At 39.2% G+C, this 12,367-nt stretch overlaps 1 protein-coding gene across 1 annotated transcript in view; it reads left to right on the forward strand.

Annotated features, from left to right (window-relative positions):
* LOC139745419 (uncharacterized) overlaps positions 1-12,367 on the forward strand; it is a 49,144-nt gene that overhangs the window by 25,548 nt on the left and 11,229 nt on the right. The window lies entirely within an intron of this gene.

The raw sequence follows: 12,367 nt of genomic DNA on the forward strand, positions 1-12,367 counted from the left end.
AATAAAAATGAAGCACATGTGTACAAATCAAAACTAAAACTATAAATCAATGTGTCAAACACCGAGAATATAAACTCAGCTAACAATTAACTTGTATACTGTTACCACAACGACTCAATGTTCAACGTGAACAAATGATGAATTGTGCACACCCACATTATCATAACAGTCACATATGCCGAATTTCAAATCAATTGCCCAAAAATCTGAAAAAAAAAATTAACTGAAACCACATTTTCATATGATTATCATTCAAAATATGGAGTTACCATGAAACACATTTCCCAACAATAACAAAAAAAAAAAATCAAATCTTTCACATCAAAGTAATATAATGATCACACATATCAAATCCGAAACCAAATACTCAAAAAACTGAGAGAGTCAGCCAAACCAAAATTTTTGTATAATCCTCATCCAAAACATACTGATACCATGGCAACACTTTGTTCAACAATGACAAAAAAGAATAAATGAATAAATTTTCGCATGTGCGTTCAGTGTATGTACTACAGCGGTCACATGTGCCAAGGAGAAAGACATAGATATATCTTATGCATGTGTATTATTATACAATCTTCTTCTTTTTTAAATAAAAAGTGGGAGACATGTAGGCCCACACGGTTTCATAATATAATTATTATTTACTCAACAACACTAGGTCTCTATGTTTGAATACAATGACAATAAAGCTAAACAGGCGTATAGTGGATGTGGAGCTGCTAGCTTTATTGCTATGTGAATATAGACTTTCAGCACCCAGCAGTTTACTGCAGTGAGCAGCAGTAGTTTCGCCACCAAATATGGCAACAGATTCTGTGCAAATATACACTCGGTCGGCAAATACAACAAAGGAGATATCAATGTCACGGTCGGTGGCTCAACATTATTGTATAGAAGCCGGAGTGGCCGGGTGCGTGAACACTCTACACAGCCGAGGATACGGAAGAGAACACGCTGCTTTGCTATCAAAACAATGTACCGATATGGCCATGCTCATTGATCCATAGATTTCTGCTCTTAGGTGACATCGGGATTAGTGAAAAGACTGGACGCGATACAGGGCTTATCGTGATATTTCAAGGAAATGACGCAGCACTTCGTGAAGTAGAAAAAAAAAAAGAATTAAATCTACGATTTCACCGGTAAGCTTGATCTACTGATTTATGTGGTATACATAATCTATATCGCTCCAATCTGACACTAGGAATATGGAGTGAGATCTGCAACGGTCGCTTCACCCGCGCTTGCCATCTGCTGTATACACACAGTGGCAGTCGCGCGCCTGTACTGCCTTACTTTGGCAAAAGGAAGTAAGTGACATTTTTATGGAAATTGATTTCTTTATTGATTTGGCATATTTGAGGCATGCTCTATTTTTAACAAAACTGAAAAATCCAAAAGTTACAATTTTCGTCCATTTCTGACATATTCGGGTGGCAAAAGGAAGCAAGTGCACAAAGTTACATTAAAAAATTGTAACTTGCTTCCCTTTGCCATATCATTTATATTTCCACACAATATAAAATACTTTGGCAAAAGGGAGCAAGAAACATCCTCACAGGGGCGTCACCAGCTTTTTTTTTCAAGGAGGGGGGGGGGTGCGTTTTGACAGTGAATGTAAACTGTGAGATTGTTTTTTTTTTTTTAATTGATTTATTGGCTCCTGTGTCATCATGTACATTTACACATACTCATATAGTTTACATAATACATGTGATTTTATACATACACGAATCTTTCGCTACGAAGGACTATACGGGGATACATTATGTGACGGTGTGAGATCCTCGGCGATGATCTATTCCGCTCCTTCACTGCGGAGGGTGTGGGAGGGGGATACCCTCTCCCACGGTGTATAGGAACTCTTTGTAAAAACAAGAGTGTAAAAGTCGCGCTTATAGAGCATAGTAAAAATAAATGTGGGAGGGGGATACCCTCTCCCACGGTGTATAGGAACTCTTTGTAAAAACAAGAGTGTAAAAGTCGCGCTTATAGAGCATAGTAAAAATAAATATGCTGTGAAGGACTATTACGGGGGTACATTTTATGTGACGGTGTGGTGTGAGATCCTCGGCGAGGGAGCGAAGCCACCGAGCGGGAGAGTGTGTATATAGGAGGGGGATACCCCTCCAACGGAGGGACTTTTTGTGCAAAGAAAAAAAAAAGGAGAATTGCATAACAATTACATGCGAGCGAACGGAGCGAGCGAGCTTGACAATTTTTATTTTCTACAATCCCAAACTGCGGTTTGTAGCTAGGCCTATATTTTTTCGCTTTGGAAATGCAGGGGGGGGGGGGAGGGGTGCACCGGGCGCAACTGCTGGCAATTACTGTATACATGGCAGCAACATGAGGATAATGGCATAACGATTAAATGCGAGCGAGCGGAATGAGCGAACTTGAAAATTTTGACATTTTACAGTCCCAAAACTGCCGTTTTTAGGTCTATCTTTTCGCTTTGGAGATTAAAGGGGGGGGGGGGTGTGGCGCACCGGTCGCAACTGTTGGCAATTACTGGCAGCAGCGTCAGGAGAATGGCACAACGGTAAAATGCGAGCGAGCGAAGCGAGCGAGCTCGAAAATTTTGGCACTTTACAGTAAACTAAAAATGTCGTTTTTAGCTATATTTTTTCGCTTTGAAAGTAAAGGGGGGGGGGGCGCATCGGGCGCAACTGCTGGCAATTACTGGCAGTAACATCAGGAGAATGGCTAAGCGATTAGATGCGAGCGAGCTTGAATATTTTGACATTTTACAGGCAAAAAAAATTACTGTTTGTAGCTATATTTTTTCGCTGTGGAAATTAGGCAGGGCGCACCGGGAGCAACTGCTAGCAGTTACTGGCAACAATATCAGGAGAATGGGATAACGATTAAATGCGAGCGAGCGGAGCGAGCGACCTTGAAAAATTTGACATTTTACTGTCAAAAAAAAATTCCGTTTCTAGCTATATCTCCGTTCGCTTTGGAAATTAGGGGGGGGGCACAGGGCGCAACTGCTGGCAATTACTGTCAGTAACATCAGGAGAATGGCATAACAATTAAATGCGAGCAAGCGGAACGAGTGAGCTTGAAAATTTTGACACAGTCTAAAAAACTGCCGTTTGTACCTATATTTTTCGATTTCGAAATTAAGGGGGGGGGGGGGCGCATCGGCGCAACTGCTGGCAAGTACTGACACCAACATCAGGAGAATGGCATAACGATTATATCGTCTGTATCACTTCAGTCAATCAATTTTCCTTGCAACGTTTTTGTTACCCCAAGGTTCCACAATTATGTTTTCTCAATTTACTTTGTTTTGATTATGCAACCTTATTCTATGTTACCACAGAAAGTGAAATGTTTATGTTCTTTTCGAAAAAAGAAATAAAGTTTGAATTGAGTAAAATGCGAGCGAGCGGAGCGAGCGAGCTTGAAAATGTTGACATTTTACAGTCTAAAAACTGCCGTTTGTAGCTATTCCTTTTCGCTTTGGAAATTAAGGAGGGGGGGGGGGGGCGCACCGGGTGCAACTGCTGGCAATTTAATATTGGCAGCAACATCACGAGAATGACATAGCGATTAAATACGCTAAAATTTTGACATTTTATACAGTCCAAAAACTGCCGTTTGTAGCTTTGTTTTTTCCGCTTTGGAAATTAAGGGGGGGCGGTGCGCCACTGGTAGTCAAGGATGTCGGTTTATGTTCATGATTGGGGGAGGTTCTGACCAGCGAGGGGTGTCGAAGTGACCAAGCGGGGGAAGGATGTCCAAAATCTGCACTTTAGAGCATCCCCTAATTGTTTGTGTGGGTGTGTTTTATACATAGAAATGTTGGAAAATACCCCAGGTCAAGTCTTATTATTGGCAATGCAAGGCATTTTGATATAGACTATTGTCTGTAAATCAGCACTCAGTGATCTAGCTTTGATATAACGAAGTGTAAGGTACAGAGGTGTAGATTCTACATCACATTGCGCAACATTGCAGCGACTCTTTGCCGTTCGGATGTTCTGAGTACACTGCTCCATCCTCCTTATCATTCAGAATGCCAACCAGGAATCACGCTGAATCACAATCTTTTGTCGGCTCCGGGCTTTTTGAACAATGTTTCACACTATTGATGCCTCTTTAATTATTGTTAAAAGAAATCTTAGAGAGAAAAAATAATTTCTTGCTCACCCTTTCATGTCAATTTCAAAAGCAGTTTACTAATCCTTGAATTACCATTTTCATATTTTTCTTTTTGGTACCAGCGGATGGGGGGGGGGGGGGCACGTGCCCCCCCCCCCTCCCCCAGTTACGCCACTGATTGGAGACCTATAACGGGGGAGGAGGGTGTGGGCGGGGTATCTCCCTCCCATGCGACGGAGCTTTTGCATTTTCTGAATTGATCATCCGTTGCACAATGAATGAAATATACCTCACGTATACAGTACGGTCAATATTATAGTAAACACTGTACGTATAGCATCAGTGCTGCCAGAGCCGGGGTGCGATTGTTTGTTTGTTTGTTTGTTTGTTTGTTTGTTTGTTTGCTTTTTTCCTCCTGGTGCAAAATATAAAAAAAAATAGAAGAAAAATGAAAAAAGAACAATTATTTAGCGTCCGGCGTTGAGGTCGTTTGTTTGTTTGTTTGTTTGTTTTGTTTTTAGGTTCTGAAGGGGAGTGCGTTCGCACCCAGCGCACCCCCCCCCCCCTGGTGACGCCCATGTCCTCATGATATGATTGTCACTTGCTTCCTTTTGCCAATTTTCTTATGTTTGCTACAAATCTATAATACTTTGGCAAAAAGAAGCAAGTAACATACTCATGATATGATTGTCACATGCTTCCTTTTGCCAGATTTTTCATGTTTACTACAAATCTGTAATACTTTGGCAAAAGGAAGCAAGTTACATATTAATGAGTTTCTATGGGAATATTGAAATTCTTCGATTTATCATAAATGCATCACCATATTATGACTTGCACTAATACCGATATTATTTGTCTTCACAAATGTCCATGTTGACGGGCCTACCCAAAAACATATTTTCTTCATTTGTAGCATTTGTACTCGATGTCACTTGTTTCCTTTTGCCAAAGTAGGGCAGTGTATGCACGTATACTGTATACACAACTGACTGATATCGTGAGTATAGTGATGAAAATGTTTCAAAGCAATGATAAGCCCCGCGGGGTTATCGTTAACTGTCTGGTATAGGCCTATATAGGTTTGTATAACGGTCAGCCCGTTCTCGATTAATTGTAACGTCTACTTCAATACAAAAGGAAAGAAAAAAAAACCCTCTGAATTTTCTACGTAGATTATGTAAGATTTATAATAGACCAATCATGCATGCATTGGCACTCCACGTAACTGCCGCATGGGGTTGAGCAGGTTTGGCTCGTGTTTTTGGTCCAGTAGAGCATGCAAAATAATACAGGTTTTCCCGGTCAATTTCATACTTTTGTCACTCAAATTCATTAATGTGCATTCAAATTCACGCAGCGCACGCACGCGAAAATATTCGGGCATTCAAATTCAGAATCCGAGCGATCAATTTCATTTATGGGCGTTCTATTTCGTTTTCGTGAAATCAAATTCACGATTGGGCATTCAATTTCAAAGTGAGAGCACCGACTTTCCTACTCGTGCATTCAAATTCATGCGATAGTCACATGATAGTCCCAATGAGCTTGTTTGGAGCGTTCAAATTCATTTTTAGGCATTCAAGTTCCTACTTCGTGCAATCAATTTAACGAGGAAAATGGAGTAGACTTTTAGAAAGGGAAAAGGGCCAACAAAACCAATGTTGGCTTGCATATAGTGTAATTATGGTTGATTACAGGTTCTACATTGCTCTCTGTCCCTGTATTCTTTGTTTTTCATCTCAATAAATTTCAAATTGCAATGTCCAATCAGCAGTGCATCCAAACAACACAACGACTAGTAATCATATTTCTTGGTGATACTGCGTGCTGACAACGCCCCAACACCAACCACATAATCATGATAATGACAATTCATCAATTTTAAGACAAACTGACACACAATGATCTCACATAGTCCCGCAAAAGTAAATCAATAAAAGAGCAATACACAACAAACAACACGCGTATAAGATGTTAAAGTATCAGTTTCAATATAGTCGAAATTGTTTGTTTTTTCCTCGAAAGTGTCAACCAACCCTCCGTATCAAGCTCGTCTGTAGGCCTATACAGTGCCTAATTTTTGTTTGTTTGTTTCGTTTTCCATCAAACAAGATGGCTGGATAACCCATACTCAGGTGCAAAAGCTGGTCTTCCATATTATGGGTTCAGTTTGATGTTCTGCTCTTTGCGATGAATAAATGAAGTGGGATCTCTTACGTGCATGGGTTGTGACTCTCTTACACATGGGACCTCCATTTTATGTCCAATCCGAGGGACATGTGCCTGTATATTCCTATTTGCTAAGCGCGAGTTCAAAATTGTCAATGAACAGGTTGACCTCTACTGCAAAGTGAATAATCATTATTAATCCCGATATGTATATTCAAAGCCAAATGAGAAACAGATGCACACACGACCCCAAACTAACTAAATTCAGGACTTCTTTTAAATTGAATGCAGTTATTTGGAACATGGTTGCCTATTTACGAATTTGAATGACCGACGAGATTCCGTCGCCAGCTTGACATGAATTGGACTGCTCATTGATGAAATGCGTGCTCCTCTCTTAAATTTGAATGCTCCAATGGTGAATTTGAATGTTGTGATAGTGAATTTGAATGCTCCGATAGTGAATTTGAATGCTCCGACAGTGAATTTGAATGCTCGGATAGTGAATTCGAATGACCGGATTTTGAATTTGATTGCTGATTCAGTGCTGCGAGCGTGGAATGCGTGAAATCGAATGCTCGGAATAGGAACTTGAATGACAAAAGTATGAAATTGACCGGGAAAACCTATACTTTGACCGAAAGATCGGCCTGTATCTGGTCGTGGGTCGTCGGGGATATGTTCCGCGGAGACTACATTGCGTCCGCCATGGCTTCACGGAAGCCCCTCCTATGGGTGTCTATACGGAGGAGAGCGATAATAACGTCAAAATGATATAAGACTCCTCCGGATAGACGGATCTTTCTGTCTAACAAATACTACAATAATAAATGAAGGACGTTGCGATTGATGTTGATGCCAAAACAATGGCCCGAATTCACGAAGGTGGTACAATCTTTGTCCACGCATGGCTTAAACCATGGACAAATTAAGATTGTACCATTTTCGTGAATTCACGCCAATAGGTGTTACATGCACTTACTTACCAATATTTGCAGCTATGGATGGGCGTGTGACGTTTTTGTCGGTTCTGTATTGTGTAGTTGAGTTCTTCCAATGGTGCAATCAGTCCCTTTAGTCCTATACGCTCACGCACGATTCTTTTCACACTCGAAGAACAATTTATAGAGCATACGCCGTCATTGTTGAACACCCAAAACGTACCTCGTACTCTTGCGGACCATGGCACAACAAAGGTCAGTCATACAGCTACACAGCCGCGTGGTGGGTGTATGTGACCCTGCCGCATCCATAACCAACAAAGAGTCGCCACACATGGATTTTTAGTTAAGAACATTATTCTGAAAGAACAGACTCTAAGTTTTAAAATGATGTATAACTCAATACAAATGGACTCTCCTTACCTATCTAAATACTGGAAAGAAAGGACACTCTCTGGAAAGTGTGAACTGAGAAAAGTGGCTCTGAAGTATTCTGGGTGTATTCAAGCGCTTAATCTTTACCAATCCATGGTAGGTATGGGATTAATGGAACAAAAAACAGGATGTTGACCACCGGAGCAACAACAATGAAGGAATTATCAGATTAAGCTGAAATTAGGGATGCTGAATTAACACATTTTGTAGATGATTAATGCCAATTTTCAATGCAGTAGCCTCATTCTTTCCAAAGTTATTGGAGTTGAAAGTGAAGAGTATGGACATGGTTTTTGAGAAATGAGAAGAGGGTTCTTTGAGAAACACCTATATAATCACACTTTTCCACCACAAAGTGCTCGAGAAAAACTGCTGAAAACACAAGTTCCTGTTTGTTTCATGATTCCAAACTTTGATATAATGTAGAAAAAAAGACTTTTTTTTCTTTCAGACAATATGAAAAACTCAAGATTGGTCAGGTTGACCCATTTCACCTGTTTTCAGGTCTCACACAAAATCATTGTGTGCGACATTTTGTTCGTTTTGTGATGCTCGGTCACATTATACTGAGTAATGATTCGGTCTAGCTCGAAGACCACGCAAACAGAAGACATTGATGTATACACCAACCTTGAGATCTTTCATTCGTCTCCGGTTCGCCTTCGCCCTTTAAATGCTATTGCTGTACGTCGGAAAGGTCAACCTCCCTGGTATCCATTAGTACATTTAATGTAGTTGTGAAGTCCTGCACAGCTGCGTGACACTGACCATAGACCCGCGACGAGCTGAGTTTGCTATGAACTGTAATATTGTATGGAACACTGGTTCTGTATAAGATCACAATTCCACCCACTTGTGTAGTCACGCGACCATCATAACATCAGTGTTGAAAACAGTAAATCTTTGAAAAAGAGTGCTGTCATCAGCCTAATTTCTGGGGTTAGGAGGGGATTTTGTGATGTCTATTGTGAAAACGCGCTCCATTCATGCTTTCTTTCTGTATCATAATCCTACACATATCAAGCCAAGCGAACTAATAATCGGGTGTAAAAAAAGTCCCCCCCCCCCAAAAAAAAAAAAAAAAAAACACGAAAATTAATTAAAACAAGAGAAAAAACAAAATCAAAACCGAAATGAAGTAAGAAAGGTATCCAGGAAAGGTATAAGGCCTTGGCCACAAAACTGAAGAATCCGTGGACTCTCCCACTAAAATCGACCTGTACTTAAAGTTCACATGCAGTAAAAAAAAAAAAAAAATAATAAATTCATGAATAAACACCTCTTAAGTGTGAAGTGAATAAGGGCACTAAGTCAAGGGACTATATAACGTACAATTAAGTTGTCGTATTCATAAAGGTCCTACAGCATTATAATCAAATTCATGATTTATAATATGTCAAAGAGCCATGTAAAATAAATATATAAGGCCTATACTAACGGGTTAACAAAACTGTTTCGAACAAAACTATAATACTTCACTGCGTGCTTCTAAAATAAGGAAACTAAGCTATAAAACTTAGAAAAATCGGATATATTTGTCCCATTCATGGCACAGGTAGCACGGCTTAGCAAAGATTAAGCACTTGAATAGACCCTGAACTTCAGAGCCTCTTTTCTCAGTTCACACTTTCCAGAGTGTGTGCTTTCTTTCCAGTATTTTTATAGGTTAAGAGAATCCAATTGAATTGAGTTATACATCATTTTAAAGCTTAGAGTCTTCTCTTTCAGAATCTGCCCTTAACTAAAAATCCATGTCTGGCGACTTTTTGTTTGTTTTGTGGTGCAGGGTCACATATACCCCGATCCAGAAGATGCCAAAACCATAAATTCCAATAGCATCAGCTAAGTTGCGCAGTGCAATTGAAAGAAATAATCATTTTAGACTTACTTCCAAATAAAGCGAGCATAATTTATGTGTCATTTTTGTTTCTTTTAGGGGGTCTGTGCGTGGCACAGGGTTTCATTATCATAAGTAAAATGACAGTAATTGATATAAGGATATGGTAAGTGATGCAATGCTTAGCTGTTTAGCTGGTAATCCAACAGGTTTAAAGGCGTCGCATTGTTTTGGATGCACTCAGAGTGACTCCTCCGCGTTGAAGTTGACGCGAAACAAACTATAAGAGGTCTATCGTAATATCCGTGAAAGGAAAATGGGAGAATTGGAGAATTTATTAGAAAAGTTTCTATGCAAATAATAGTTTTTTTAACATGCCAATTTGGAAATTTAACAATGATACAGCATCCTGCTCTTACAAATTTGTCAGCAACCTACTAGCATAGCATATATAGTGTATAATGATATCCCTTTTTTGATCGAATTACACAAAAATATTTTCTACATCAAATCACAATACGTATTTAACAGAATACTTTCACATTCCATTAAAAATGCAAAGTGTTGAAATCCCAGTCAATGCACTACTTTTTTATGCTAACATTACTGCTTTTTTAGTTTGTTATATAATATTTTTTAACATAATATGCCTTCATTTCACTTACAAATTATGCAGTTCCATGTCATATTTTGGCCGTCTTCAGAAGGCAGAAAACCAAACAAACAGAAAAAAATAACAACAAACACAAATACAGCTTCATTAAATCGAGCCTGATAAGGTAACAAAGTTTTGGGAATTTAACTTTTGCTTTTGGGGTTTTATTTGTTTTTTTTTTTCTCGAATACATTCCAACTTGAAGAGAGAGAGAGAGAGAGAAAAAAGAAAAATTATCACATCACAATACTCCCCTTGATAGGTAGGGCCTTTATCAAATTGTGTATAATGATTATTATACACTCTTAAAGCATCCGAGTCAGAACTGACCCGGAACTGGGTCCGTTGAGGTCACACACCGTTCCGGGTCAAAATGACTTGAAATTTGGCCATGAAGACCCCGAATGGGGTCACCTTGACCCAATTCATGCACTCTGAATGGGTCATATCTGACCCCATTCCGTGTCATTTCTGACTCGGAACGGTGTGTGACCCCAACGGACCCAGTTCCGGGTCAGTCCTGACTCGGATGTTTTAAGAGTGTACGTATAAAAACATGTTTTTGCTCTTTAAATTATAGGAACCCCAACCCCTTTCCCCTGAAAGAGAGCATCGTTGCTTGGCTATACTGCAAGACCATAGAATTTGATAAACTGCATGGATACATCCTGTTCTTGTTGCTATATTGTGTCAAGAGGGCAACGTATAATATCTCAACAGCTCAGTGGTAGACATTGTTGTTGGCATCATCGCGTCCTCCAATATTTGAAAACGTATAAGCACTGCAAAACATCGGTGTTAGATTTGACACCTTGGGTGTTGAAGGGAACGTACAGTTCTGGTGTAGCCCTAACTTCATTTTTGTAACATTTTTGGGTGAGATGATGAGAAAACTCTTATGAAATATTATAGAGCATGGAATTCCAAGAAGAATTCAACGTTTATTTGATGAAAATTGGTTTTGAAATGGCCGAGATACCCAAAATAGAGCAATCCTAATAAAAGGTGGGACCTATTTAGTTTACTTTCTTTTTGGATGTCTCAGTCATTCCAAACAGATTTCCATCATATTAATGAACGTTGAATTCGGCATAGAAGTCAATGCTCTGTACTATTCCATAAGTGGTTTCGTGGCATCTTACAAAAAGTTAAAAGCCTAATCCTCTCCTCCGCCAATACTGTACCATCCCTTTAAATGTAACATCGATTTATAGAAGACCACACGCACAGGTGTAGAAAGTATCTTTTGATGGTGTTGAAAAGTGTTTAGCTACACTTCGTGGTGTTAATTTGACACTGTAGCTGGTGATTTTTTACACTGCGCTGGTGTTAATTCAACAGTGACACCGCATGGTGTTGATTTGATATTGCTGGTGTTAATGTCAATGGTATAACATCCGCCCAGCTTCAATAGGAGACCACACCTACTGGTGTTACTTTGGTGTAAATGACCTGTTCACACCTTTTCTTTTTTTTCCAAAAAATCGAGTACTTATCGGAAAATCTTGATCGCCTTGTTGAAATTCAAAATCAACAGGAAGAACAGTAGTAACGAAGAAACTATCAAAAAACACAATTTTTTTATATTTTGCAATGACACCCGGAGGTGTTAATCTAACACCATAAATGAGCACCGGAAATTTAACACCAGCTCGGTGTTTCATATTTAAACCGGATTTTTTTGCAGCGTAGTAGCGGTTAATTTTACTGATTCTTGAAGACATAATGGAAACCTCTAAAAGTCCAGGACCTTTTTGATTAAGGGATTGTGTTAGGATGAAATGTCTACCATTTTTTTTGTGGTCTAATTCTATCTTTATCAACTTGAACACGGTTTGTGTGCACTCACTCTGTATTAAAGGGATGATATAATTTTTGTTGAGATTGGGGATTCAGATTTTATCTTTTTGAGAGTTAGTTAGGAACCACTCATGAAATATAAAAGAGTATAAAATTCTGAGAGATACAACGTTTATTTGATGAAAACAAATTTAGAAATGGCTGACATATCCAATGACAGAATTTAACTATTAAAACAAAGCGATGCTATAATAAAAGGTGGGGCCCATCTTATATCAGGATCTCCTTGTTTCTGGACATCTCGGCCGTATCAAAACCAATTTCCAATCAATAATTGATCAAATAAACTTTGAATTCCTCGTAGAATTGTACGTTCTTTCATATTTCATAAGAACTTTCTCATTATCACAC

This window comes from Diadema antillarum, unplaced genomic scaffold (genome assembly GCF_040938485.1).
Source record: "Diadema antillarum isolate AM-2024a unplaced genomic scaffold, OU_Dant_1.0 seq00001265_RagTag, whole genome shotgun sequence".
Taxonomy (NCBI): Eukaryota; Metazoa; Echinodermata; class Echinoidea; order Diadematoida; family Diadematidae; genus Diadema; species Diadema antillarum.